Source organism: Callospermophilus lateralis, unplaced genomic scaffold (assembly GCF_048772815.1).
Source record: "Callospermophilus lateralis isolate mCalLat2 unplaced genomic scaffold, mCalLat2.hap1 Scaffold_63, whole genome shotgun sequence".
NCBI lineage: Eukaryota > Metazoa > Chordata > Mammalia > Rodentia > Sciuridae > Callospermophilus > Callospermophilus lateralis.
Window position 1 is genome coordinate 3599830 of NW_027514713.1, and position 27742 is coordinate 3627571.

General features: G+C 41.7%; 1 pseudogene; it reads left to right on the top strand.

Moving 5' to 3' along the window:
* Positions 1 to 2604: 2604 nt before the first annotated feature.
* Positions 2605 to 3351, top strand: LOC143405226 (ribosome biogenesis protein NSA2 homolog pseudogene; annotated as a pseudogene).
* Positions 3352 to 27742: the final 24391 nt, after the last annotated feature.

Below are 27742 nucleotides of genomic sequence, written 5' to 3' on the forward strand. Positions count from 1 at the left end.
CTCCTCCCTCAACCTCGAGCCAGACTGGCCTCAGTTTCCTCATCTCCATATGGGGAGAATTAGTCCAGATGAGCACATGCTTTTGCTCGAAAATAGTGTTATTCAATTCTCTTTCAATAAAATTGTGATTTTGTTAATAAAAAAAAATATTGGTAAATAGAAATTGGGATACACAGATTCACTAGAATATTACTCAGCAATGAAAAGAATATTGAAATAGACCAATGTGGCTTAATCTTGAAATAATAATAATGCTGCAAAAATCCAGACAAAAAAGAATACTCTGTGATTTCATTTATATAAACTTCCAGAAAATGCAAACTAATCAATAGTGATCAAAACCAAATCAGTGATTGCTTGAGGGCATGCATAAAAGTTGGGCTGGGAGAGGAGGATATTGCAAAGGTCACAGAATACTTTTGGGAGTGATGAATATGTTCATTCTCTGGATTGTGGTTATGGTTTCATGGTCATATACATATGTTAACATTTATCAAATTGTGTATGATATGTGAGCTTTATGGCCAATCAATTATACTTCAATAAAATTATTAAAAATGGGGGGGGGGAAGAAAATTGTGTTAGAAAGTATTGCTGCTCAGGGAGGGAACTTGGGGACTCTCTCTGCCTGGCCTATTCTGTGTCACTGGAAAGGTGGAAATGATTTGTCTTGGCTTTGGCCAGCCCTTGGAGCTCTGTCGTACTGGTGAAGGCTTTCTTTCTGGTGGTCTATCCCTGCAGCACCTGGGCACAGGTAAGCCTGCTTAATTCTGGGGTTCAGTGTTTAGCAAGCCCACTGGGCTAATAGTCTTCCCATCTGCCTTTCATAATAAAAGTACCATCTTACTATATACCTGACTACTATGTTTGATTTCTGACTGCTCAGAATAGGACTGCTATATGTCCAGACCCCTTTGCAGTTCCACTCTAGGTTTATACCCAAAGGACTTAAAATTAAGCATACTACAGCGATGCAGCTACATCAGTGTTTGTTTATAGAAGCTCAATTCACAATACCTAAACTAAGGAACCAACCTAGATGCCCTTCAACAGATGAATGCATAAAGAAAATGAGGTACACACACATGGGAACATTACGCAGTCTTAAAGAAGAATGACATTATGGCATTTTTAGGTAAATGGATGGAGTTGAAGAATATCATGTTAAGAGAAGCAATTGTAAACAATTGTTTTAAAAGTTTCCTTCCTTCCTTCCATTTCAATTGATATAAAAGCATCAATAGTGAAAACCAAGTTCCCCATCTCTCTTGACACTCAGCCACCCACATCTCCACAGACAGGCACAGTCTCAGCCATCAGCCATTTCTTCTAAAGCGTCACTGTGTATTGCAAACTCTGGGCTAGCCCTCATTGTTAAAATTAAGAATATTGGAGAACTTTCCATGCAACCACCTCATTCTTTTCAGTGCCTTCATCGTATTCCATGGTGGACTTTTAAAAGGCCACCATGAAATACTGTCTGTGGAGATCTGGGTGGCTCTGAGTGTCAGGAGAGGTGGGGGACTTGGTGTGCACTATAGATGCTTTCATATCTTTTGAAATGGAAGGGAGGAAGCTTTTAAAAAGGTTGTTTACAATTCCTTTAAACACTTGCAATTGTGAGTCTATCTGGGTTAGATTTCTGAGCTTCCTTTTCAAAAAAGTGATTCTGTTAATTGACCTGTACAGGGGGACAAAATGATCACTGGTGAAGGTCATTTCAGGTCTAGTGTTTCTTTTACAGAATATAGTTGAGGGTTCAAAACAAAGTAATCAAGTAACCCAATAGTAGGAAAGACTTTGCATAAAATAGCATTTAAGTGGCTCCTTTCTGAAAGATCATTTCAGGCAGATACCATATAGAACTAGATATTTTAACTTTCATGGTCAGTCTTTTGTTACATTGTATCATTGGGCACAGTGTCTTATTTAATATTAGTAACAAACTTGTAGAACAGGTATTGTTGGTCCCACTGTACAGGTGAGTAAATAAAGAGTGAGGTCTCATAGTTAATAATAGTAGAGCTGAGTCATCAAATCTACCCATGCCCAGCTCTGAAAAACCATCATTTTTCTGTTCTAAAATCTTGTCTCTCATACTGGTCCCTGCTATATCCTTGGACACTATCACACTGAATTCCCAAACAGCACTGTGTTGGGGGTAGTATTATCCCATTTCCCAGATATGGAACCTGAGGACCAAAGAGCACAATATCTTCCCAAATCTGGTCAACTCATTTTTTATCCCGTCAGAATAAATCATGGACAGGGGCTGGGGTTGTGGCTCAGCAGTAGAGAGCTTGCCTGGATCCTGCAAGGCTCTGGGTTCGATCCTCAGCACCACATAAAAATAAATAAATAAAAATAAATGAAGACATTGTGTACAATTAAAAGAAATAAATATTTTTTTAAAAAGAATAAATCATGGCCAGCTGGTTTAAAGAGAGGCTCAGAAAGGATGCACATGAGTGCTCCTCACCCTGCAGTTTTAAAGCTCTTTCCTGTTCTGTGCTGCAAGGAGCCAGCTCCTGGGTCTTTGGTACCTGGAAATTGAGAGCTGCTTCTGGCCCTGGAGGCTATGCTCGCAGCTCTGTGGCTGTCACCATGCCACAAAATGAATATACTGAATTACACCATAAATATGGATATCATTTGGATTACCATGAGAAAAAGAGGAAGAAGGAAAGTGGAGAACATTTTAAAGAAGGGAAAAATAAATAAATAAGATTGGTCTGAAGGCCAAACTCTACCATGCAGAGAAAGTACAAATGACAAAGATGCATGAAAAGAGAAATACCAAACAAAAGAATGGCTGAAAAGACTCCCCAGGGAGCAGTACCAGCCTATCTCCTGGACAAAGAGGGACAGACCCAAGCGAAAGTACTTTTCAACATGATTAAACAAAAAAAGAAAAGAGAAGGGGGGAAGGAGGAGAAGCCCCCCTTCCCAAAGTTGGTGCTCAGGAAGAAACAGAAGTCTTAAAAGTGATTCAAACAGGAAAGAGAATAAAGAAGGCCTGGAAGAGGAGGATTGCTCAAGTCTGCTTTGTTGGAGAAGGCTTTACAAGAAAACACCTAAACATGACAGATTCATGAGACCAGTGGGCTTACATCTCAACAAGGCCCATGTAACACATCCTGAACTGAAAGCCACCTTTTGCCTACCCAATACTTGGGGTGAAAAAGAATCCTTCATCCCTACAATATACAACTTTGGGTATAGTCATTGAGGTGAATGTGAGGGATTTGGGCCTTGTAAGACAAGGAGGCAAAGTTATTTAGGCAAAATAGGCCCAGGTTACCAATAATCCTGAAAAAAATTATATGCATAAATGCAGTCTTACTGGTTTGACAGACTTTTACACTCCTTATAATTATTAAAGACTACAAATCAATAAAAAAACACCATAACTGTGATATTTATGAATACTACCAAACAGCCTTACATATCTGCAGTCATTAAGAGAACTATTTATAAACTGTAAAAATAAATAAATAAATAGATAGATAGATACATAGATAGATAAATAAATAAATAAATAAATATAAAAGAAGAAGAAGTTATGACCAGTCCTTTGTCACCGAGTGGTCATCTTGGGAAGGCTGGCCTATCATATTTTATTGTGAGAATTACATTTACTTCTTAATGTTAAAGCTGTTACTGGGTCTCTTTACAAATTTATTGTCTGTCTTCATTTATAAGCAGCCCAATCCTGACCTACTTGAGTAAGACATAACAATAGATGGGGCCCAGTCAGCTGGCAAGCAGACAAGTTGGCTCAGTGATGAGCAACCTCCTGAGACTCAGATTTTGCTTTGCTCCAAGGCTTCAGTGTTCTGGGGTTTCTTTATCACTTGCTTTAAAAATAGCTTCTTGCAAAAAAGTATTTCTAAAGATCACAAACATATGCACAAGCAACACTTCAGACACCTCACTAAGCACACTACAAAGCAAAGCAAAACAAGAAAACAGTTCCAGAAGCATGTCTGTGACATCAGGAGGGAGAAACAAGGACCCTGCAGTTGGAGCAGAGCTCCAGGAGGCCCTGCAAGATGCTAATGCAGAACTCACATTAGGCTCACATTAGCAAGCACTGTCACCTCAAGGCCAAGTGCTTGAGCAATGTATGCAGGAAGGAAAGCCTGTCTGTCGTCCTGCAGCAGGGTAGGTGACAGCATCAGAGAGTCTATAATTAAAGGGCTAAGAGAAACAATAAGTGGTCTCAATGATTTCTGCAAAAGAAAGTATTTACATTGCATAACAGAGCAAGAATAGGCCCCTACCCGTTCCCTGCTGTTATCTTGGCATTGCACGTCTTCATAAGGCTTTAACTGCCATGCCATGTACTGGTGGCAGAGTCACATCCTTTCCCTGTTTGCCCAGGAGGACATTTGTCTTCTTAATTGAAGCATGTGAAAGTTCCTGCTTCCACTACCAGAAGCTGAAACCAAATATGAAAACAAATCTTTCTCTAACAGCTCCTGTCTGAAGCTGTTTGTGCTGGTAACCTCTGTTTGTCTATATTCGGTGCCACTGTCGTAAGGAGCCATGTATTTATACACCTATGCCTTTCTAAAAGATCACTTGCTCATTTCCTAATTTGTCCACTTAACAAACATTTACCTGTCACTCTGTTCCTGATCCCAGATTAGGCCCTAGGGACACATAGATGGCAGAGTCTTTTCCCTCCAGCAATTCCTGCTTCCAGAGGAACAGAGGTGAAGGGGGTCACTGGGTGCTGGGAGCCATCAGCCAAGTAGGTATGACAATCTCCTTGCCAGCTTACTTCCATGCTGTCTGTGGAAGGACTTCTGAAAGGTGACCTTGCTCAAGGACCAGGGCAGGATCCGTGTTTAGGGTGTTCCCCCTTTAGAATAGGGCGGTTTAGCATAATAGGAGATTAGGGTGTTCCCCCTTTAGAATAGGGCAGTTTAGCATAATAGGAGATTAGGGTGTTCCCCCTTTAGAATAGGGCATATCCTGCTGCTGAGTTCCTCTTGAGTTCTTAGGGTCAGACAGTATATTTTGGGAGACAGAAGCCCATGTGGAGTGGATTTGGGCAGAGTAGTGGATTTGGGCAGAAGTGGATTTGGGCAGAGAACGTGGATTCCCCCAGAACGTGTTTGTAGACTGCCGGTGTGAGTTCGGGAATAAAGAATTGCTGTTTGAATCTACAAGCTGTGTGGAGACTCGTGATTTGTGCCCAGCCAGAGACTGCGGCTACTGGGGTGGGTCTGTGTAAATGCAAAGGCAGGAGCCAGGCTCCTGGCACCAGTGAGTGGGACATGATGGGAAAAACGTCAGAGAGGAGATAACCATGGATCTGGGCAGTGAAGAATGAGTAGTTTCTAGGCTGGGTGCTCTGGGGAGGCAGGGAGGGTGGAGGAGAAAGGGCTGGGATGACATTTTCACTTCTGAGCATGGTGAGAAGGAAGGAGACTTTTTGGTCTACTTTAAGCGTTAGTTTTAATTTTTTTTTTTTTTTTTTTTTGGTACTTGGGATTGAACCCATTGGCACTTAACCACCAAGTCATATCCCCAGATCTTTTTCATATTTTATTTAGAGACAAGCTCTCACTGAGTTGCTTAGGGCCTCACGAGGTTGCTGAGGCTGACTTTGAACTCCTAATCCTCTTGGCTCAGTCTCCCAAGCTGCTGGGATTACAGGCATGCGCCACACTAAGTATTTTTGAAGAAACTGCTTTCTTACAAAAGCAAAATAACCATGTCCACTAGAGTCTGCATCTTAACAAAGGTCACTGTTTCTGGTCTATAGTGCAAAGGCAAATAACTGCAGGAGGGTCAAACTACCTTGGGACAGAGGGGCTGCTTCCAATCTGTCACAAGCAGGGAGACAGCACAGGGGATTCTTCAGGGGGGAGCTGTTGTCTCACCTTCTCTTGAAGGCCCGTGGCAGGTTAACTCTGCAGCTCAAGGCAGAACTCCTACCATGATGACTCCCAGGCAGTGTCCTCTGGCACTTGGAGGAATGAAAGAGAGGTGGAAATCCCACTGGAAGCCACACTAGTGGAACCATTTGTGTGTCCCCCCAAACCTCAGCCCTCAGACCTCCCCTGTAGATTTCTTCTCTTTAGTGCCTCTCAAAGCCTAATGCTAAGTATACATGAGGTGTTCAATACATGTTTGTTTGATCAACCAACTGAGTGACTACGAAGTTGAGGTGAAGACTAAGTTGGGGGCTGGATATAGCTCAGCTGGTAGAATGCTTGCCTCACATGCATAAGACCCTGGGTTCAATCCCCAGCACCACACACACAAAACAAAAACAAAACAAAACCTAAAAACCTAAGTTGGGTTCTCTTTAAGGGCATCCACACCAGCCATAATTGTGCATCAAATTGCCACAACTCTATTTGCCCAAAGCTTCCAGTCTTGACTTGTGTGGTGAAATTATAACCATGAGATTGAATTTATTTATTATTTGGCATTGTAGGTGTATTTTAAATACTTTCTTACAACAGGATGGTCAAGTCCACAGATTGTTAAAAACCAGGTAATCCTGAAAATGTCACAGACTGCCAGGCTCCACAGGATAGTGTATTCTGTGCTGCTGTCTGGCCCTTCTCACTAGCTAACACACACATCCCATCGCTGACATCTGCGGCTGGCATCTCCACTACAGAAGACACTGCCTGGGCAGTTGCTGGCTTGTGGGGGGCTGGGGGTCCAGCAGGTCATCATCTGGAAAGGAGTTGAGGGCTACAGCACAAATAAGCCAGGAAAGTGCCAATGGTAGGAACACGTTCAATCCACACCTGTGCCACGTGTCACAGATTTAGGACAGCATTCTGACCCTAATTTTCAAGTCTGCTATTGTTACTATGTTCATCCAATCTGCTTCCCATTTTCATTTCTTAAAATTAAACAATTAGAATGGACTCACTTAAAGGACTCAACTCATCTGTAGTTTTTTCCTTGGATCCTTTTTTTTTTTCTCAAGACACCTCATTTTTTTTTCCTGGTGTGCTCTTAGCATATGACTCCCTCATGCTGTGTCATCTTCTCAAAGAAAGATTCTGAGCAGGGCGCTGAGAAATCTTTCAAAAGCAACCTTAGTCTGAAGCTGGGGAGGCAGAAAAGATCAAGGCCTGGGGCACGGTCTTCTCAGCCCTGTTCTGATAGGAATCTAGGAGCACAGCCTCCTTTAGTTAGCTGCTGACCCCACTCCCCAGCCCACAGGCACCAACATCAGGGAGATAAGCCAGACTCTTACTCAGGAGGCTGGGCGCTGGTCATGATTTTAACACCGTTTGTCTCCACTGGAACTCATGCTGAGGCCTGGTCCTCAGCATGATTATTGGAAGATGGGAACTTGTGAAAAGTGTTTGGGCCATGGTGGAGCCAATGAACAGATCAATGCCTTTTTCAAGTGAGTTCTGGCTCTTATCTAATGGGATTAGTTACCAGTTGTTATAGTGTGCAGCTGCCCCCTCTGTTTTACCTCTTCTGCACAAACAAGCTTGCCCTTCTGATTTATGCCATGAGGTGAAGCAGCATAAGCCCCCCCCACCAGAAGCCAAGCAGATACCACACCATGCTCTTGGACTTTCCTACCTCTGGAACTATAAACCAAAATAAAACCAAACTTTATAACCCACCACGTCTCTGGCATTCTATTAGAGCAATAGAAAACAGACTAAAAGAGTACTCTTCAGGATATTGCAGTTGATGCTGCTTTTCAATAATCATAAATACCTCATGCCCTTATACTCACCCACATTGACTTCCTACACAGAGAGGACACCTTCTGAGACAGCCTCTCTGCAGTTTGTATTAGCATCTGGCAGCTATATTTACTGAGTGCTGACTATGTCCCAGACCAAGCACTTTGCCATGATCCTCCCATTTCAGCTTTCCATGAAACCTTTGGGAGTAGGCACAATATAACAATCCCTACTTTAAAAACAAGCAACAGAGCTTCAGAGAGAAAATTAACCAAGATAGCCCAGCTGGTAAGGGGCCAAGCTCGGATGGAAGCTGAAACTTCTCGCTCTACTGCGAATGTTCTTAACCACTGATCCACAAGGCTGACAGTTTATTTTCTTGTTCTCATGGATATAAATCATATTGTTAGTCTTTTTCAAATCAAGTAAGTCAAACCTTCACCTAAATTCTGATTCCTTGGGGTGACCTTTCACTTCCCTTCTTTAACTACTCCCTTTACTTCTCTATCTCCCAGGCAATTCAACAGGAAAAAAATCACTGTCTGTCAAGGGAAGACCTGTCTCTCTGACAGGGGTTTCTCTGTTTCATCCTGGGAATCTCCTTGGGGTCAGGGGTCGACTTCTACTAACTACACAGTGCAGACCCCTTGCCTCTGGCTTCCAGTGGGTTCAGACAATGGGAGGCATGGGAGGAAACAGGAAGGCAGGAGGAGAGATGCCAGGTGTCTACTCCTTTGCTCCCTCCTGCTCTCCTGCTTAAATCTAGGCTGCAGATGTGACCCTCACCACTCCCATTGTCTTAGCCCCTCTCATGTGTCTCTAGCTGTCCCCAGGCTCCAACAAAACAACCTCTTCCTGTTGCCCCTTTAAGCTCAGGGGCCCTGTTGGAAATTCCTGGATGCGTTGGAGTTTTGTGGTTCTCTTGACCTGGCTACACCTCGTCAACTTCTTTCTAACATCCCATCTGAGTGTGCTTTCTGTCCCCTGCAGGACCCCAACTGATGACTTCTGGCACCCTCTAGATCCCTCTAGATCATAGAACAGGCTAAAACAAGACCTAATGGTGACTCTGGTCATCTATTTTTACAGAAATTCTGACTCACCTTTTATAAACTAGAGTCAAATGTGTTACCTGACAGGAGGGGAGGGAGCATGGCTGTCCTTCTACATTTTCCATAGCGCTGCCTCTGCCCCACGTGGCAGCAGGGAGAATTCCAGGCACAGGAACCAAAATGGCAGACTGACTTCCAAGTGCCACCTTTAAGTGTGCGGGTGGTTAAATTTAGAATATGAATAAACATTTGTCCTTGGTACACACGGCATAATTTCACATCTGTAATAAACTTCTACTTTGACTCAATGTATATAAGGAGTTGTGCACTTGTTTTTTTTAAAAAAATAAAATCAATAACACCCCACCAACACTCTCATCTTTACTCCCCTGTGATGTATTCTGAGCATGAACAAGTCCTCAAAGTTTCATGGGTTATTTTTCTTTTCTTCATATAATATACATGCCACAAATCTGCAATTATGAGATTTCTAAGAATTTAAATGATATTGTCTAGATACTAAATAACTCCTTTGTTTTTGGAAAACACACACACAACATCCAGGAGCATGGGCTTGTCTCTTGAAGGTCAACTGGTAGCCAAAGTTAAGTTCTGAAAACAAGTTTCAGAAAGACCACCTTTGTTACTTCCTTATCAATTGCAATAAGTAAGTAAATAATACCCATCTAAGAGAAGTATTCTTTCTTAACATGCTCCAATTATGAAAGTTTCTTAAGAGTGGTAACAATTCTGAATTAATCCCAACTCACAAAGAAATGGTCCAATCTGACCTGTGTACTGAGACAAACTTATTCAACCCAGCAACACTGATTCAAGCAAAATCGAAAAGGTATAATACCCAGACCATGCTATACACCCAGAGCCAGCAAGAAGCACTTTAGTATAGGACACCATGGTGAACTAAATCAGGGTCATTTTAGAAAAGAGACTATCAAACATAATACATCTTAGATGACTTTATGATTTTAAAACAGAATGAGGGCAAACTTCTAATTAGAAATGAATTAGTTCATTAAACATGATTAAGTACTTCATAAATTTTTGACCTGACCACCTGCTGATTTAGGCACCTTAAGAAATAAAGAACTATGGTCAATGACTCTTACCTTTAAGGAGTTTATAGTCTGGTCAGGTTAGGGCATAAAAAGAGAATTATGGCATATGAAAGTGGATACAGAACAGTGAGAAATGAATGGTCTGGATGGTAAGAGCTCTGGGAATTCAAAAGAGAGAGAAAAGACAGAAAACTGCCTTCAGAGTCCTTAGGGGGAAAAAATAGTTTTTCTCTGAAAAGCAGCAGTTCATGATTTAAAAGTTACAAGAGGAAACTTTAAATTATCTAATTGAATCAAACCCAGTTTCTTTATTGTACAAGTTTGCCAACTAAAGAGGGTAATATTAAAACACTTTGTGGTGGTCCAAACAATGACTGAACACACTTATTTCTTGATGATTTTCTGTGAACTAAGGACATAAGAAGCATTCATTATCACCATCCTGGCAGGAAGCACACAATTCAAGAACAGCAGACTTTCAGAAAACCGACGGTAGTGAAATTATATTCTCTCTCCTCGCAGGTTTTCAATTGATCTTCTTAGAGCAATTTCAGAAAAATTACAAACAAATAATTTACACCCGATAAGAAAAGACAAGCTCAGGGAAGATAGGTGAGCCAAAAAATGAGGAAATATCTCTGGCTGAACTATGTTCCATTATGAAGGGCACACTGTCCTGATGGCTGACCATTTTTCTTTCCTTATCTGAAGGCTTAATGCTAGGGTGGAAGATGAGGAGTTAAACTCTTCCTTTCTGTTGACTGCCAACACTTGCAATTTGTCAGACTCATTGCTATTTCATTTATTGTAGTGCTTAGCAAATCGCCATTGAGCTCTGTGGAGACAGAAGCCATCTTTGGGTCCAGCCAGTGCCCTGTAGAGAGATGGGTAGAGGGAGAAGCTGCTGTCTTTCCAATTCATCTTGACTCATTTGGACTTGAAAAGGGAGCACTTTTCAGTCTGCAACGAATAGCACCACACAGAAAGTTGGACCAACTACCAAAAAGATTCCACGTGGGCCTTCTAAGTATAAACATGATTTTTCCAGGTAATCTGTCATCAGTTCATGGCATCCTGGTGATTTCAGCTCCCATAGCTCCAAATTCTGAAGGATTTAAAGGTGTTTCTTCAGAAATGACAGGAGCTGTTAGCTACGTTGCAAAACTTTTCTTTTTATTAGCAGATGGTGGTACTTCCTTTTTATTTCCAATTATGAAAACATGTCTCAACTTGTTATTTTAAGCTATGGTAAGCATTTGACCTCCAGCATAAGGCACACGAAGAAATAAGATTGTTATATGATGAGCTCTCTTTGAAAAATCACAGCCTGGAACCTCAAAGGCCCAGTAGTATCTTAGGTGTCAATGACCTCTGAACCCATGGGGCATCTCTCACTTTTCTGTTCAAAACATGTGCAGAATCCATGTGTAACAATCAAACTTTATGTTTTGATTGTTATTCTCTCTGAAGATTCTGATTTTCTTCAACTACTTTCTCTGGATTTTTAAAAGAAGCACAAAGAAAAAGCAAATACCAACCAAACAACAACAACAACAAAACGGGCTATGGAATGAATAAAAAAATCAGGGCAAATACCTAAATGTGAGATTAACTTCAAACTTTACAAATTCAAGGAAGAAAACTTAAATGTGTCAAGTTGTAGGCAGCATTTAAGGCCATAACTGGTTATTATCCTGCAGTATTTATATGGTGCTCTGGGCACTAGATGCTTCTCAACCACTAATTACATATTTCTCTGGCTGTCCAAATAAGGGAGCACAGTGTCCTTAACAACATTGAACAGGCAAAGAATCAGGAGTTAAGTGATGGGCCTCAGGTCACAGACTGAACAGAAGTTGGTAAAAAGGAATCTGATACCTAGAATCTTTCAGACCAAGCAAACTTCTTGTCCAGCTTTACCTTCACAATACCAAAAAGGTCAATACTGTTGTAGATTCAGAATTTTTGTTACAACAGTGAGAAAGCCAGAAACGTCACTACTCTTCAGGGAGCAAAATCAGTCACTGGAGTTGTTCTACAGCAGCCATTCTGGAATACTGGCCTATAGCAGAATCCTTTGGTGTCCAGGGCTTATTAAAATACAAACTTTTGAAAAATGACTGCAGTCCTTCCCATTCAGGAATTCTGGGGTGATGCCTGAGATTCTGCATTTCTAATAAGGTTCCTGGTGATACTGATGCTCCTGGTCTGGGAAACTGTATGGAATCCACCATCCATTTCACATCAAGACCTTTTCTCCTACACCTTGGAATCATTCCTCTCTCTCCGGGGATTATCTTCAGATGATACTCCTCTTCCTGTGGGCCTGGATTTCCAGCTTCCTCATCCCTGATTTTGGTCCTCATGTCCCATAGATGGAAATGAGGCCATGCAACAAGGTGATTAAAAGACTTTGTTCTGGTTTCTATCAGTTTTCCCACCCAAGTCTTAATATTTCCATTGTTATACCTGTGCTATGGGATAAAATACTATTTGCCCTATAGGCTGAATTTAAGGGTTAATTGAGGTCAGTGACTAGAACATTGGATGACTGACATAGAATTAAGAACTCTCTGATATTTATCAATATTATTATTCTGTTTGCCCAAGAAACATTATTGAACACCTATTTATTATACATTAGGGTATATGGAGATCTATAGGGCATATTGAGGGTAATGGAGAACTCTCAAGGAACTTACTATCTAAATCTTGAGCTACATGGGGGCCTCAGAGTCATCTAGGAATCATACTACATGAACAAGTTCCAAGAAACAGTCCATAACAGGCAAACACGAAACAAAGCAAGGATAACCAAAATCTGTCTTCAAATGAAAACTTATGTGAAAGACCAAAAGGTAAAGTTGTGGTTGTTCTGGTTGAACAGGGAGGGGAAATCAGATGTCCCTCCTCCTGATTCCTACCCTGCTTTGCCGAAGGCTTCTGTGTAGCCCAGGCTGTGCGACTTTGGTATAAGACACTGAGCCAACTGTGTTTCTATAGTTGGGATATGATCAGGATAAAAGACCTCAGAATTATGTACTGGAAAGAACTTTACAGATGATTTAAAAATGATTTGGTGTTCTCATTTTACAGAGAAGGATACAGAAGCTTGGAGGTGTTTTAGAAGCAGATGCTAGGAATACGACCCACCTTCCTGATTCCTAACCCAAATTTCTTTCTGCTTCATTTCTTCTGCTCTTCATTCCTGCAAACAAGACTCTAGGGTGGAGTATGACTCTTCTCCACTCAGTGGAACCAGAAGCTAAAATACTTCAGGCCAGTCTAGTGGGCAATTCAGGGTGTCTTCCTCAAAATCCATCTCCTTCTCTGAAAATGAATTAGAGGGTACATCTAATAAAGATGTTGGCACTTCATTGGTTAGTTTTATGCTCCAAAGTACACCCCTCCTCTGATATGCTGGCATTTAATAAAGGTCATTCACAGAGTGGGAGAAGCATTGAAAAGAATTTGGGGAGGCTCAGAACCAGAAAAACATGAAAGAAGGCCTGAGTCCATTGGCTGGCATCCATATGTGATGTTGATGGATGTCACAGTTTCTTTCCAATTGCCATTGGCTTCCCTACCAAGGAGAACAGTTTTTGAATTGCAAAGGAGAAAACAGAAGCCACTGTGTGGTAAACTGGAGAGGACCAAAACTTCTAACGCTCTAAATGAACTCATATCTGACACCTGGATGAGCGGCACCTCAGGCTTACAGGAAATGTGCAAATGAGATGGTCAACCTGCCAGCGAGGCCTTCCAGCTTCCCCATCCATGAGATGGAGGCCAGAAACAAGGAATGAAACAAAGTCTCCATTTAATTTATAAAAAGAAAAGAAAGAAACAAGATTTCTCCAAGATATAAGTAGTTGGACTAGAAATTAATACCAGAAAGTATTAGTGGGGTGGGAGAGAGGGTTGTAAAGGGAATTGAGCCTGGTGGTGCCAAGGAGCCAAGTCAGTCTCCCTAGGAACAAACCATATCATACTAGGGCCAGTAACTTCTTAATAGGATAAAGCCACAAAATCGGGAGATCAGAGAAAATGAAGCAGATGAGATGGAGTTAGCAAAGAACTGAGGATGCCATTAAAACACACAGGACAGAAATCAGTCCAATCAAGTAGGTGAACAACTTGATGATTGACATTTACAATAGACATGAATTAGTTTTAGGGAAACATTTCTTGGCCTTACCCCAGGCAATATTTAACCAAAAGCAGAGAGTATTCGTACCTAAACTGTCCAGGTACAACAGACCAAATTAAAATTAGCATATTTGCAGGAAGTATGCTCTATCCCTTTTGTAGAATAAAAATTCAGAAGCTTGGACTACCACCTGGATGAAGTCAATAATACATTGGATGGCAAAATGCGTATTTAAAAAGATCTGACACCCTAACATGAAATTTGATAAAATTCTAATTTAAGAGAGGTAAGTATAATTTTTTGCTGAAAATGTTTTTTTTTAAAGCATTGCTAATGTTGAGGAGACACAACCTAGTGAGATACTTATGATATAGCTGTAGAAATTATAATTGGTGTAACCTCAATAGTACTTGAAGTAGGACAAAGCCCCCAAGAAACTCTCATCTTCAGCTATGTCTGCAGAATAACGTGGTGGTCTGCTTTGGATGGACTATTTAGGCAAAGTTCTAGGTACCCTGTTCTAAGATTAAGGAAGGACTGGGATAGGTCTGGAAAGAATGAGAGGATTCTAAACCTCATCAGGTCAGACATGGTTGAAGGAACTGAGTTAATAATATCTGGGCAGGCCTGGGATGAACGGCCAGTTAGGGATGTGTTCCAGGCAGTCCAGGCCCAACAGAAATGGTGCACCCTAGCATCTTCAATGGCTGCTGCAGGAGGCAGGGATCCATCACAGGAGCCTGTCAAGGAAGGCCAGACAGTACTTCACAAATGATGCAACCTCTGTCCTCACCCTCTAGGCTGTCCCTGTCTTGGGTAGTGTCAATTTGCCCATATTTGCAGCAACTAATCCTCTTCTGGAAATAAAGACCTAGGACTTCATCAAGCCAACTGGAAGAGCTTCTTCTATGAGCCACCAAACTGTACTGAAATCCCAATAAAGCCTTTCTAATGAGATGCTGGGATCACAGAGAGCTTTCTAGGCAACTCAGGGCATTTTCACACCAATTATTGCTTTTTATCTTCACAATACTCCCACTAGGTGAAGAGGAGGAAGCAGGTTTTATTTTGCCCATTTTGTAGGTGGAGGAGCTTGGGGAGACATGGCAAATTCTACTCCATCCTGGGGTCTGGAATTGATAATCTGGTTCTTTCCACATCTCCATTAAAAAGGGTGTGTAGGCCACGTTACATCTTTCTGTATGTAGGACACTGTCCTTATTACAAAGCATTTGTAATAAAGTGAAAAAGGTAAGAATGAAGAATACAAAGACAGGAGAGAAAGATTATATTTTCAGATATGCATTACATTAAAAAAAAACCAATTTGAAGCATCAAGAAACATCAAGTGACCACTGATGGTTCACTTATATTTGATCAGCTGTAGAGTTATGATATGAAATGAAGGATTCATTAATTTCAAGGTGGCAGTTGCCTCCAATTATACCCTAAATTTAAAATAAGAGAATATGAAGCATGAATACCAAAGAAGCACAAATGTCAACTAAATAATACCCACATCATCTACCCAACGTGCCCTTGACATTTTCACTAGAATCCAAGTTGGGCAGCTTCCCCCAGTGTAGGAAGGCATCTTGATGTTTCTTGTTATTTATGTGGTTCAGGGGCTGAAACAATGCCTAGGTGCTCAATAAAAACTTGCTTAAATTGTCATTCAATCAATGCTTATCATGAAATCTCTATATGCCAGCCTCTGGGTATGGCACTAAAAAAAACCACAGGTCTATTTAAGATGTGATCCTTTCTCTACAATGTAGTGGGGGACAGAAACATGGGAGTAGTTTAATGAATACAAAACACACAAAGTGCAGAGATATTGAAGCCATACCACCTAGGTTTAAAGTCAACTGTGTCAGACTCTACCTGTGATGCTCTGACAAGTTTCTAATTCTCTCTGTGCCTCAGTGTTCTCAAAGTGGGGATACAGCACACAGGGATATTGCAAAGGTTGTATGGGTTAATATCTGGGGGGGGGGGTGTAAAGTGCCTGATACAAAGTAAACGCCAATAAGTGCAGGAGAGATTTAAAGGTTCTGTGTGAGTATTTAGAACAAAGTGAGACCCAAAGGAGGGTCATTTCATGGTAGGGAAGTGAGACTGTCAGGAAAGCCTCCAAGTTCAAGAATCTTATTCTTTTAAAATGAGTCCCTGATTTAGTTCATTTTCTGTTGCTTTAGCAGACTGGATAATATATAAAGAGGTTTATACAGTTCGTGATTCTTGAGGCAGGGAAACTCAAGATTGGGCGGCCACATCTGAGGAGGGCCCCCTGCTGTGTCATGGCAGAGCCCTATAGGAGGCAAGAGGCAGGTGGAGTAGGGAGCCGAGGCCAAACTGTCCAGGCTGCAAGCCCATTCCACAGAGGAAAGCAGAGATCCTTCACAATACCACCAGGCTGACAGAACAAATCATCTTCAAACCACAGCATCCCATCCACCCAGTAGCCACTGGAGGACAGAAGAGCACAGTCGGTGTGAACAAAGATTGAGAGGTAGGAGATTCCATCAAAGATGGCAAAGGCGAGGCAGCGATGGTGGCAGGAAAGGCATGTGAAGCCAAGGGGTTCAGGGGCTCCTTGAAGTGGGGTGGGAGGGGGAAGCAGGAGAAAGGATCCATGATGAGACCAGGCAGGTTGTTGGACTTCTTACTGTGTGTCCATGGCTTGTTTTGTACTGTAAGTCTTCTTTAAATAGACACTTATTTTTTTTTCCCAACAAGTAACTATTTTGAGGTTTAGTCAATGTTATGGACAGAATGTCTGTGTTCTTTCAAACTTCAAAATTGGGGATTGAAATTCCAGCCTCCAATGTTGACAATGTTAGTAGATGGAAACTTTGAGAGGTAATTAGATCACGAGGATGGAACTCACCTGAGTGGGATTAGTGCCCTTAGAAAGAGGCCACAGACCACCACTCCATCCCCAACCCCACCTCCTCCCCACCCTCAGGTGTGTGGCTGTTGAGGCAGGGAGGAACAAGCTCTGAGTTTCAGAGACAAATTTTATAGAAATGAGCAGCAAAACCCAGATGAAAGACACCCTAAAGCTTGTGAGACTGGCAGTTTACATGTATCCATTTCTCCTGTGGCCAGAGGGATGTCCAGCATACACTCTTCAACATGTCCTTTCATGACTTAATTTACTGGAAAAAGAAAAGCCAACTCCCTGAAGCAGAGTGCCTCCTGGAGAGCAAGACCCCTGGGGAGGGCAGACAAGAGGTGGCTTTCATTATGACCCTTAGCATTTTACTGTAAGCCTATGTATGTGTAAGCTGGGCATGGTGGCCGCTAGGTATTCAGTGTATAACCCTAGGTATTCAGGAGGCTGAGGCAGGAGAATCCCAAATTCTAGGCCATCCTGGGCAACATGGTGAGACTCTGCCTCAAAATAAAATAAAACTAAAACTATGGACATAAGATTACTTTTGCAAAATATGTTAGTGCCTCAAAAAATGCTTACATTTGTACACTTGCATAATTTATATAAGAAGCCATATTTTAAAATACAGTGTTATCAAATACGTTTTTGAATTAATTATTGAGGATGCAAAAAAAAAAGTGGTCCTGTGGTCCTAGAGAGCTCCCCTCCCTTCCCCTTCTGCCATGTAAGGTCAAGGTGAGAAGGTGCCTGATGAACCAGGAAATGGGCTTTCACCAGACACCAAATCTGCAAGCACCTCAATCTTGGACTTTCTATCTTCCAGAGCTATGAGAAGTAAATTTCTGTTGTTTATAAGCCACACAATCTGTGGTATTGTTATAGCAACCTGAGCCAATTAAGATAGTCATCTAATTTGCAAAATAACATTTTAGAGTTTTATATCCCTTTTCAAAAGAAATTTGTGCCCATTATGAAAAATTTGAAAACTACCAGTGGTCAACAAGAATAAAGGAAAATATCACTCATTATCACATTTATCACAATACCCACCCCCATTTTGATCTTTATCATTTCCATTTTTATGTAAGTATATTTATTATACATTTTTAATTGCAAAAATGGGATCATATGGTATCTACTGTTTTATAGCCTGAATTTTAAAAATTAAATGTGAACACAATTACATGTCATTTAATGTTCTTCTACATGATCAATTTTAATGGCTTCAAGTATTTCACTCGATGGATGCATCATAATTTATTTTTATCTACTCCCTTATGTGAACATTTAGGTTGTTCTCATTTTTTCTATTACTGAACCTTCCTGTTGATAAATCTTTGCACACATCCTTGATTTTAGTATTCGTTTTAATGTGTTTCATCTGCATATCGTCAAAATGTGGGAAGTAAAGGGAGGTGATATACAACCTAGTTTATTGTATTCTTCACAAGAATGACCCCAAGCACAGCTCCTTGGTCCCCCAACCTAGGAGATGTCATGTGCCTACCCCATCAGAGAGAAATAAAGAGGTAGAGATCTATTTGATGTCCTGTAATCCTGCCTGGCCAGTGGTGCCAGGAAATCGGTACTTGAAACCCTCGCCTTCCTGCATTCTGCCAAGCTCCAGTCAACTGGATCCATGCAGGAGCCAGAACTGGGCTAGATTTCAGTAGGTCTCCATCTCCACCTCCAAGGACTGAGGCCATAGCAACAGAGCCAAGTACCCTCCTTAGAGACCTACCCAGGACTAAAAGGGAGGCCTTGCTTATGACTAGGCCAGAATCTTCTCCCATCAGCCACTGAGATCTTGATCTCAATGAACTGACAGATGCAAATACAAATTGACAAAACCCCAAGATGCCACAGCTGGGATTCCATTATAACTCACAGATCTCATTGCTTGAGTTGGCATTTCCCTTCTTGGACTGCCACATACCACTTGTGCATACTAAGCCAGAAGGACGATGAGTGGAAAAAAAAAGGAGAAGCAAAATACACACACTGTCATCTGAGACAGCATATTTTTGTCACCTGGCCACCATGAACAAACAGTGATAGGCAGTGGGAGGAGAGGAGCAAGACGGTTTGGCTTCTGTGAGTGGAAAAGGTGCTGGACAAATTGGAAGGGTTGTGAAGGCTCTGTACTCAAATACAAGAGGAGAATTAATCACCCCAAGTAAGAACAGAGCACAGCTCTTCCCAGCCTGCTCACCTGGAGAACCACACTCAAATTCAAAATCAAAAGTGCAGTGCCAACCCAAACATTTTTGATCTCTAGCCCAAATTCCATTGGTTTATACTCAAAAGCTTTTCATTATTTCTTAAAATGTAATATTGTAAAATATCATGACCTATTTGTTCTGTCTTTGCTATAATAGTGGAAACCTTTTAGATAATGACTCTGCTTTCGCTTCATTTTTTGATCATTCCAATATCCATTCATCACACATTAATTATTGGGGATGGTTAAGGTACTCTGGGCAGCTCACAGTATTGCCAGATCTGAGCATGGGCCATGAGCAAGAGAGACGAGACCCTACCCCCAGGCAGCTCTGATGTTGGTAGTGAGGCAGCAGACACAATTAACAAAGAGACAAATAAATATTGTAAAGTGCTATGGAGGAAATAAATGAGGTGCTATCACAGAAACTAACCAGGCAGATGTGTATGGGGTGGCTCTGGAAGGCATCTCTGGTAAGCACGTAGAGCACTGCCATTGCCTACTTGGTTGCTGATTTTCTTCCTGGGCACAAAGTAAAACTATGTGCTCAATCCTCTGCATTGAAGTGTGTCACATGGAAAATGGGCACAGGTGTCGCTTCCTACTCCCAGGCCTGGACTAAATAATTCTCCGCAAACTCCTTGTGTCTCACCAAGGAACAGATGATTCTGCTAAAGATTCTGAGATGGTCTCAAGGGACAGAGAGGTCATGACAATGGAATGCCTTTGTGGCCATGTGGGGCATCAGAGAGTCACCATCTCTATCCTTAATATACCATACACACCACTGGACTATGAGCTGGGAGACAAATACGTTTTATTTTTTTTTAAGCCTCTGAGGTCTGGGGTCTGTGAGAGCACTCAGACCATCCTGGCCAACATAGGAGGAAAGGTTAGGGCAAGGCCTGGTGCAGGGGACACTGTTGGTGGCTGAAGATCTGACACAAGGACCTTCAAGCCAAGGGCCCAAGGTAGAAAGTTTGAGGAATGGAAGAGGAGCTGGGAGCTGGAGCTCAGGGCATGAAGAAGGGGCATGAAGTGATAGGAAGGGTAGAGAACACAGATAATAGTAGAACATGGTGAGGAGTGTGGATTCCTATTTCCTCCAGACTTTCCCAACAAAGTTATCTGTGTGCCAGGAAACCCAGTAAATACTAGGAGCTATTTTATTTAAAGGCCAAATCCAGAAGGATACAATGAGCATTGGTTTCCTATGGAGGCTGGAATGCATTAGCTGGAACTTAGTAGCTTAAAACAACAGTCATTTATTATCTGAAGTTCTGAGGTCACAAGTTCAAAATTGGTCTCACTGAGCAAAAATGAAAGTGTTGCAGAGAGGAACATGGTAATGTTCCTCCAAGCTACCAACCCTGTAACTCACAGACCCCTTTCATTCATTCCTCTTAAAGTGGATATCTGGAATTTTTTCTTCCAAACTGAAGAAACATTTATCTCCAAAACAAATTAAGTTCATTATATACTTCATTACAGATAATGATTTCCATTAGATTTTTTATTAGACTTTTCAAAATGTAGAAAAGAGATTGTAGATCCCCAAAATTATGGGAAGGGATCCTGGATTGGGAGGCATTAGATTTACAGAAAACTGGGCTTCTCAAATCTTTGTTTCTTAGGTCCAGGAAAAGAATTTAACTAAAGAGGAGGTAGTGAACATAGTGAACATTGATGGGATGCTATCCCCAAAATGGGAGTTTGGGGATGTCCCTTTGAAAATATCATCACAAGAAAATTATATCCTTAAGACTAAGGATTCTTAGACATTACCTGTCATTACCTCTAAAATGTAGAGGATTAATTATTACATCTACTCCATACCACTGGAGGAAAATGCTCACAGCTGTGTTAGGTGACAGCAATTGGCAAGTTTGCAGAACACAAATCCCCCAAAGCAACTTTAGTTGAGCTGGCCTGTGTACATTTGCATGTCATCCCTCAGGGATTAACAAAAGTACTGAGACAAGAGAAGCATGTAGCAATTCTCAAAGGTTGATTATACTGGATTAAGTGACCAGCCACAACATTTAAATAATAAACAAGCACTTGAAAAATCACTTTGGACACAAGATTCCCTGGAAACTTGTTCTTGGAGTGTGAATTTGCCATGGATCAAGATGGAACAGTTCATTCAGCATCTCTCCATCTCCTTCCTTTAAGCAACAAGGATCCCCATTTCCTGCCACATCCCTCCCCCTCAAGGTGTATAGTCATCTGTCCAGTCAGCACATCATAGAGGGATTTTGTCTTCTCATTACTATCTCTCCCACATTTGTTGCTTCATGTTCCTCTTTATTATTTATTAAAGAAGTTACTTAATCAGAACATTCTTTTTCATGATGACTGCACTTTCCTTTTCAGGAACTACTAAGAATTAACTTCCCAGGAAATGATTACAGTTTTTGACTTGAAACATCCTCCCAGGAAACTGATAAAGAAGAATGATGTCTTCCCATCAGCTGCTTAAGATACAACCAGTTTAAGGACTAAAGATTTATCAGCTTACACTGTGAGCTATTGACTAAATCAATGAAGACTCCCACATCAGCTCCCATAGCAAATCCAAAAGGGCATTTAAATTAGGACAAGACAGAAAGTAAATCACAATACTGGGAACAGGACGAAATGCCTGTCTGACACTAACTCTGTATTTTGCCCACCTAAAAGTGAGCATCTTAGACAGAAATCTAACATGCAGAAAAGATGAGTCTAAAATGCTTAGGATGGGGAGAAGGAGAAGAAAGGAAGAAGCAGCTGAAGGTGTGCGCCTATGGAGAGAGAAAGAGAAGAGGAGTAGAAAGAGAAAAGGAGGAAGAAGAGCAGAAAGAAGGAGAGAGAGGAAGAGGAAGGAGGACCCAAGATCTCAGATTGCATTTAGCTGATAATAAGCTTGTCAGTAACTCAACTCAGAACACAAAGCGGAAAAAGTAATATGTCCACTGGAGTGCACAAATAACATTTGAAAATTGATTGGAGTGTTGATTGTTGGGCGGAGTTACAGCTCCTCCCATTTCCCAGGTGCAGTCCTGCTTCAGGTTAGTTTCCTGGAAGAAGCCCCCCACCCCACCCCTGGCCCTTTTGGCCTTCCTGCATCATGGGCCAACTGCAGCCTCCAGCTCTTCTGGATGGGCAGGGAGGAGCGAGGGCAGGAGAGGCCTTCTGGGATGAGTACTGCATGGGAAGGTCCAAGACCTTCTCCCACAGTAGACATCTGACCACACCCTTCCTCCCTGGGTGCCCCCAGGTTCCTCAGAGAGCTCCTAACCTCACAGTCACGGGTCGCCTGCCTGTGGTCTCCTCGGTGCAGGCCTGTGCTGGTTGCTTAGAGTTTTTCTCTCAGCCACTGGAAATCTATCCCTTCAAGTGGCCCTCCAGGACAGCATCTAAATTGGCTCCATGCCAGCTGTCCCTGGGGTCTGACCCACATGTGATTCATGAAAAACAGTCAAATCCTCAAACTGACACATTCTAGTCACCCAGTCAGTCTTCAAACAGCAATCTCAGAGCAACCTGCAGCTTGCATTTTCCAGAGCGAGTCAGGTCCCAGTTCACTGTGTACCATCAAATGTAGAGGACACTTGTTCAAACCCTCTAAGATTCTGATTGAAGCCCGTCTCCTCAGGCTTGAGGAAAAAAGGTAGGCACACCTCAGAGCTCGCTGAATGGGAGAAGGAGATTTAGAGCACAGCTCATGGAGCAGGTTATGAGTCACAAAACCAGGTTGCATGCATGTCTTTGCACTCCTGCTTGATGCTCCCACATATAATGTTCAAATGACACACTGAATGTTTTGGGTATGCAGTCAAAACTGGTTGAAATTTTTCCATTGTACTTATTTAATTTAATTTTTTTATGGTATAGGGGATCATATGCAGGGCCTTGCACAGGCTGGACAAGCACTCTTCCACTGAGCTACATCCAGAGAACAGAATAGTTCATTTCAACACACTGTTATAAAGGAATATTCCACTTTACCCTAAAATATAAAATGCTAAATTTCCAGAGCAGGTTAATTAGGACAGTTAATACTCACTTGGTCACACTTTACATTGTCTCTCGCTGTTGTCAGCGGGTATCGTCTCTCTACATTCTAAGTTTGGCTAAGCCTCTCTGAATATGGCTTTTTATCTGTTCCCTCAGTTATTTTTGGTTTCATAATTCTCAACTATGCCTCCCATCATATAAATCTCCTGCAGATACCAAGGATCAGGGCTCAGTTTTTTTTTTTTTTTTTTGCTACTTCAGTTGGCTTGGTTCTTCTCTAATTTATGTCCTCTACTTTCTTCCTGAAATTCTGCTAAACCATGGAGCTGAACCATTAGAGTTGGAAGAATATTAGAAGTATTGTTTGGTATTTTATCCCTGTACCGAGTGACCCTGACCTCGTCCATCAGCTAAGACTTACAGCATTTGTTATTTTAGAGAAAGGGGATGACACAGCACAATAGAGAAGATGGAAAAATTAATTCATTGTGTTTCAAAATCCTAGAGCAGGAGCAAGGCTGAAGGTGGATAATGGGTATTAAGCAAGCAAAGACTCTGAAGAGGGACCCACAGGCTGGGGAAGATGTCTGACCAGTGCACAGTGGCAGGGAGGTACCAAGGGCCCTAAGCCTCACCTACCTCCAGTCAGAGCCCTGGGAGAAATGTATAATGGAACTCACAGGTAGAACTGAGCAATGTAGGGGAGGTAAAGAGGCCAGGAAGGTGCCAGAGTGCAGATGCTATATGGAGTGTCTGGACAAAGGACTGATACTGCCCCAAGTAGGCTGTGATGCTCTAGCACATCACAAGAATAGGTGAAAGGAATTCCATGAGCCCCAGTGGTAGCAAAGAAATGGGGATAAGCCTTAGGAGGCTGCCATGTTTTTTTCTGGAAAGAACTGGTCTACATTCATCAAGTGTTTCCCGGCAGTTACTCATAGAGTCAGACTTTAATCTGTTTTGCTGTGGAGACTATGGGCTAACATGGCTATCCTCAGGGAAATGAGTGACTAGGGACCAGAAGACAGATGCTGGCATACACACATGGTAACAAAGGGCAGAGAGTCTGTACCCCTGTTGAGTAGCACTGAATGGGGCCCCTGGGACCTAGACAGACCTGGAATATGGTGAGGCAAGGATTTAGGCACTATGAGCTGCATAGTATGCCACTGTATGCATGTGGCATGGAATATCATTCAGCTGTTAGGGAAATGGAATTCTGACTGGTGCCACAGCATAGAAGAATCTTGAAAATGTCTGGCTGCAGTAAGCCAGAAACAAGGAGACGATTACTGTACGGCTTCACTCACCCAAAGTCCAGAGCCTAGGCAGAGTCACAGAATTAGCAAGTAGGATGGTGGTTGCCAGGAAAGGGAGGAATGGGGATTTAGGGCTTAATGGATGTGGAGGTTCACTACAGGAAGATGAGAAAGTTCTGGTTATATGGAGTGTTGATTGTTGGGCAACAATACAAATAAATGTACACTGAACCTTACTCTCAGAAAAGGTTCAAATAATAAGTTTTACATTGGGTATATTTTACCACAATAAAAAATATCTCTGCTAACTGCAGTTCTTCAGACCAGTCTTAGAAAAGCACACCCACTGTGGCTGATTTGGAAAAAGCCAGGTGTCCCTATACTTGGGGTCCCCAGCCTGTGATTGGCTTCTTCTGGGCCTCCCTGGCTTTGCCCAAGTTCCCCAATAGGAAATAGGACTCACAAACTTCCTGTACCACAGGCAGATAGATACAGCGGTGCTTCACCTCCTACTCTTTAAAGTGGTCAGCTCCAGTCTCACTGGGGAGCAAGATGGCTTCACTAAACATAATGGAAAATTATGTCTAAGGGGGAATTTTTATCAATTTGTTCCCTAGACATAAAACCATGGTGATGATAATCCCCTCTGTACAATGTGTTAAAAAACAGTGTTCTCGCCTAGTGTAATTCTCTAAGGTCAAGTGGGGCAAGTAGTTTAATTCACATAAAGATGAGATGAGATGGAATGAGGCATGGCAAGTTCAAGGGACTTGCCAAGGTTGCCTGGCTAACAAGCATGTGCACAAGGACTTCAGCATCCGTTCTCGAAGTCCAGATCTGCAGCCCTTGTGGGTCTGGATGGTCCTTGTGGGAAAGGAGACAAGGCATCTCAGGTATGTTTGGATCATAGGAGGTTCAGGAGGCCCCAGGAAGGCTGGGAGTGTCTGGGACCCTCTCTCAGGGGCAAGCCTTCTTTTTAGCACTGCACTTAGATCCCAAATGAATTAAAAAACAAAACAACAACAACAACAACAACAAAAACTAGACATCTAGATATCTTACTTTTTTTTTTTATTTATCTGCAGACGATGGGTTGTTCCTCCTTTTTGGGTAATGTGAATGTTGTTGTGAACATGTGTGTACAAACATCTGTTCAAGCCTCTGCTTTCCATTCTTTTAGGCAGCAGAGAGTAATTTTTAAAAACATTCTGTAGGGAAAATTTGGAACTGTTATGGAAACAAAATAATTTACCTCATTTAATGATTCATAGAGGGAGCCATTGTTGGGTTTTTCTGAGTTAACATTAAAAAAAACTTTCCTCATCACAAACTTTGGAAGAAAAAAAATAATAAAATACTTTCTGGACTCTGATTTATTATGAGACTATACAAGTGGCAGTGATCAAAATGATTATCAAGTTTTAAGCTTTTCATTAATGTGTTTAATAAAAAATATAGCTTTAGTTCTCAAAGTTGACTAAAAGAAAATGAATATGTGCTCATTGGATTTCTTAGACATGTTATGCTATGGTAACTCCATACACATATAATAAGCCTTTTTAAAAAACATTGCCCAAAGCAACATGTAGCTCTAAGGAATACCATGCTACAGGAGATAAGTTAGTTCCTGTGTTTTATCAAACACCTATAAATAAATCACAGATTAAGGGAGCCAGGGCCAGTATGCTCACTGGCTAAGGACCACCTGAAGAACAGCTTTTGGAAAAAATATTCCTTGTTATTCAAATAGTCACCTGCTAATCATTTACTTCACCAATTCAGAGATCCATGCTTTGAAATGTGTTTGGAAACAAGGACAACTCTTCAAGTTTGAGAACTGAAGCCCCACGTTGATTTGCCAATGTAAACTATCATGTCATTCCTGAGGCTCACAGTCTAGGCTGCATCTTTAGCTCTTTTGAGCATAATGAAAAGTAGAAAATAACATCATTCAAAATTGGGAAATACTATGAAAGGACAATATTTTCCTAGGATCATCCATTTGGGTCAAAGCCTCGTGCCCTGGTCATCTCCCCATCTCCTACCACAGGTCATCTTTGTTTCTCATTTTTTTGAAGGCAAACTCCTGTCTCATTTCAGGATCTTTCTTGCCTCACCCCCACCCCCCCTGTCTACTTTCTCTGAAATGCCCTCACTGATTTTAACACTAACAATTTTCATTTGGTCTATTTCCTCCAGTCTCTCTTATCCTACACTCTCATGCTTAACCTTGCCTCTTGTTATAAAGTTCATACTCCTCAGCTGGATATATAAGACCTCCCATACTGTGACTCCAATCTTTCTTCCCAGTTTACTGGTACTCATTGCCTTAGATTTTGAAGAAATCTACCCAATGGGTTCAGTCTACACTGTTTTCCCTGTTGGGAATCCCCATCCCTTCCAATTTTACCCATTCCCAGCCTTCCTAATTTATCAAGTCCTTTATGGTTCTTCTCCTTGGAAAAAGCATGCTTTTGTTTGGATTCCCATAGAGAGTTACCCACTTACCTCTTAAAACACTTGCCACTTTCTACCCCATGTGTCAGTTACTTGCATTTCTATCTCAGTTCCCATAGATTCCCAGAAGCTTTCATAGCAACTCAACGAAAATATAAGAATGATTATAGGATACCAAGTAATATCAGTAACTTTGGTTCATAATTGCATTACCTTTATAAGAAGTCAGAGTTTTGAGTTATGGTCAACAATAACAATATATTACATACACGTTATGCTTTCTAGGTCTATAATCTATTATCTGAAGACCCCTAGGAAAAGTGGAATCCCCATTCTCATTTGACAAGTGAGAACAATGAAGCAAAGAGCTGGCAGGAAGCAAAGTCAGTGTTGCTGCATCAGGTCAGCAAAAATTTCTGAAAATGCTAGAAGAACATAAATCAGTCACAAAAATGCAGCTCAGCCCAACTGTACACCTTGGTTGTGGTCCCCAGACGACACTATCTATGGGGCCAAGAATGCCTCAATTCGTGTGGATCATCATGAACACACTTGATAAACAGATTTCAGATAACAGCAAACAGGGAGTGAGTTCCCTTAAACAGAAATCACCATGGATCCGTACTGTTGCTGCTCTTTAAGAGAGTTTCCCTCTCTTGATACAGAGGAGTCATTCATCAGGCATCCTCTGGATCTGCCAGCTCCCAAGTTCATCTCCCTTCTAGCAGAGATTCTGTCATGGGGGTAGCTGTGCATGGACTCAGGCTAGTGGCAAAGTTTTCCAAAGTTTACCTGTGGGAACTCATACTGTGACACTGTACACTTCAAGGCAATTCATAGGTTAATAAGTTCATTCAGTATCCGACTTTGGTTATGTCTTTTGGGACTGCTAAATACATATAGAACAATTTATCTCTTCTGTCCCTTGGTTTTTCAATCATGTG